This window comes from Hyaena hyaena, unplaced genomic scaffold, assembly GCF_003009895.1.
Source record: "Hyaena hyaena isolate Hyena2069 unplaced genomic scaffold, ASM300989v1 scaffold_17, whole genome shotgun sequence".
NCBI classification, from domain to species: domain Eukaryota; kingdom Metazoa; phylum Chordata; class Mammalia; order Carnivora; family Hyaenidae; genus Hyaena; species Hyaena hyaena.
The window spans coordinates 4323677-4327225 of NW_024080648.1; the positions used below are offsets into that span (position 1 = coordinate 4323677).

Sequence of the window (3549 nt, forward strand, 5' to 3'; positions counted from 1 at the left end):
AACAATAGATTCGTTACACACACAGAAGGCAGTAACATTTTCACTTGTTTAAAACTGTCCTAGAATCAGTTTTTTTAGAGTTTTTAGAACTATTTTATATTAAACATTACATAAACAAGTATATATAACAGAATATACAAACTATATATATAAAACTATTTATATTAAATGGTTTTAATTTTACCTTCTTCCATGTAAATAAAACATAATTTTTAATAATAAAGCATAAATTTTTATTAAATGATTTTAATTTTACTTTTTTCCATGTAAACCTTTTTTTTAAATAAACAAAACATATTCATGGCTTAGATTTTAAATGACACAGATGAGGAACACTTCGAGGCCCAGACAGGTTAACAGCGAAGCCTCCCACCACCACCATCCCCCCCTGCATTTTAAGCAGAGACTTACTATCAGACAACATCATACCTGTCTCCCTCTTGACTGGAGAACTGAAACCAGAGAAAGAGCGGAAGCCTTGGCAAAACTCCCGTAACCACCATCTGGTACCCTCCCCTTCATGCTACAGGAGCAAATGAAAGCTGTGCTACGTTTAGCTCATCCAAAGGGAGGTTTCCTGCTTATATTAAGTGAAACTTTCTCTCGCTCTTAACAGGCCACGGGCATAAGCTACAGAAGGATATGCACTGACGAATACAGACTATTAGAACAGCGAAGAGGAAGCCACACAGAGAAATCCACATCCTTCCCGGAGAGCAGTGAATCAACTCCACCTCTCCCAAAGGCTGAGCCCAAAAACTTCCTGTTGGCATTTGCGCCAAATGAAGCACTGGGTCCTTCTGGCATCATCTGCTGGGCTATGAGATCCAGCCGGCTTTCTAGGAGACTGGAAACTTTTATTTTACGATCCCCATTATAGATCGCAACTCGAGCACCTACTTCCTCAGGCAGGTAGGCACATCAACATCTTCTTTTGGTGGTGATTTTGTACATAGGAATCGCTTACTGAGCTGCGGCCTTTACCAGAGGGAAGTCCTGCTTCCTACAACAAATGATCACTGGGGGCTCCAACCATTGGTACAGACCCGGGGGGAACCAGGCCATCCAGGATCACCGGGTACCTGGTTGTATCATTTACCACTTTGCCGAGTCTCTGTTTTGCTTCACTTAGCAGGTCTGTAATAAGGTCACTTCTCACTCTGAGGACTTCGAGCCTTGCTTGATTCATCAAATTAGATATCTGCATTTTCTCCTGCTGCTCAGTCCGCTTTTCTTTCTTCTCATAGGAGTCCATCATCTTCAGCCTTTGGGTTTGCACAAGATGACCTTTCTCAATGTTGAGCTCTTCCTCTGCCTTTGCATCGATTTCTTCTGCTTTCTCATTGGCTTCTTGTTCAATAAAAGCCATCACACGCTTAACCTGCATCTGCGTGTTGGCATTGCTGACGGCCACTGGCTGGACAGAGGTTAGAAGGGGGCAGCAGAAGGAAGGGCTAAACTGTTTCAATTTTAGATAACGAACTTAGTCTGTCCTTCTTTGGAAAATGCCGCAAACTGTCAGTGCTGAATTCCACCTGACAGTGGCTGCCAAATGGGGTCCCTCTGTGCTGCTGGCCTCTGGTCAGTGCACAGCCCTGGTTGCTACATACAGCCCGCTAGCATGCGTCTCAGTCATACTCTGCAGAGATAGGGTGTGATCGCCAGGAAAGGCGTTCCACAAAGCCTCTTTCCACAACTTGCATTTGAAGACCGATTTCAACCTGCATGCATTTTGCCAGCACCGGACAAAGCAGCGTACAGAGAGCCGGGCAGTGGGTGTTGCGTTTCTGATGCTTTCCCATGGTGCTCTGGCAGCCTGGGGACTTCCTCACCCTCCTCTCAACCCCCTGCTCCTTTCTGTGCCTCTGCCCTATCCTGAAATGCTTTTCGTCCAGCTCAAGTCACATGATTGTTGTTTATGAAGTAAAGATTCTAGGAGGGATCACCAACATAACTCAGGGCCAGCAATGGATGGAGTCCCTTGTGTCCTGGTGGGGGATCTGATGCCCAGCGGTGGAGCACATGGAACAGGTTCCCAGAGGAAGGCAGGCATCAGAAGCAACCTTAGATTTCTTCACAAGCATGCCCTATTTGGGGATTCTGCTTCCCTGTGGGTTGGAAACGTAATTGAGTACTGCTGTGGGTTGAATTGTGTCCCCTTCCCCCCCCCCAAAAAAAAGATATGTTGAAGCCTTAAACCCCAGTATCTCAAAATGTGATCTTATTTAAAAATAGGGTCCTTGCAGATGTAATTAAAGATGCTAAGATGAAGTCATACTGGAGTAAGATCGGCGCTTAATGCAGTATGCCTGGTGTCTTTATAAAAGGTGGGGAATTTGCACCCAGACACACAGGGAGAAAGCCACGTGATGATGGATGTAGAGATTGGAGTCATGCTGTCAGAAGCCAAGGAATGCCTGGGGCCACCAGAAGCAGAAAGATATAAGAGATCCTTCCTTCTGCTTCAGAGAAGGCACAGCCCTGCCAACCCGTTGACTGCAGACTTCTGGCCTCCAGAACTGTGAGAATGATTCTGTTGTTGTAAACCACGCAGTGTGTGTTGCTTTGTTACAGCAGCCATAGGAAACTTAAATAAGTGTTAACTGAAAATTAACAACTCCAAATGCCAAGATTATACAAGAGCGACACAAGAAATAAAATCTTGGGCGGGGTGGGGAGGCTGGTGCCTGGGTGGCTCAGTTGGTTAAACATCCAACTTCAGCTCAGGTCATGATCTCGAGGTTCATGAGTTTGAGCCCCGTGTCAGACTCTGTGCTGACAGCTCAGAACCTGGAGCCTGTTTCAGATTCTGTGTCTCCCTCTCTCTCGGCCCCTCCCCCGCTCACGCTCTGTCTCTCTCTGTCTCTGAAAAATGAATAAACCTTAAAAATAATTTTAAGAAAAAGCTGGAGGTGGGGGTTTTTCATAAACTAGCTTCACGCTATCCTTGTATTTCTTATTCTAGGGAAAAGTTAAGAATATACTGCTTTTCCACTTTTCTTCACTGGGCCTATTTACCAGTTCAGATGGGAAAATGGCCTTTTGCAGTTGTAGGAGTCTTCTGAGCCTTTGTTCAAAACTCTGGGATCCAAAAAGGACTCATGTAGAGTCTGAAGGGGCTTTGGTTCTCATAAGAAATAAAACTTGAGCCAAACCGAACCACACAACCGATCAGGTCTGATGCGCTTATAAAGCTGTCTTTTAGAACATGGCTCTCTAGACTTCTTGAATGCCGAGAACAAACTGAGGGCAGATGGGGTGGGGGGAGGAGAAGGGGGGAGATGGGCATGGAGGAGGGCACTTGTGGAGATGAGCACTGGGTGTTATATGGAAACCAACTTGACAATAAACTATTTAAAATTAAAAAATAAATAAAAACATTAAAAGAAGAAAAAAAAGAACACGGCTATTTATAGTGTAAAAATGCTGAATGACAAACTCAAGTCATGATTTTTCTCAGTGGATTTTTTCACTTTGTGCTGTGGGGCCTGCAGATGGGTGATAGGTGATGGCGGAAGAACAGGTTCTACAGAAATGTCTGACATCTAT

The 3549-nt window shown here is 44.6% G+C and overlaps 1 pseudogene; it reads right to left on the reverse strand.

Moving 5' to 3' along the window:
• Nucleotides 1-628: 628 nt before the first annotated feature.
• Nucleotides 629-2306, reverse strand: LOC120222921 (annotated as a pseudogene).
• Nucleotides 2307-3549: the final 1243 nt, after the last annotated feature.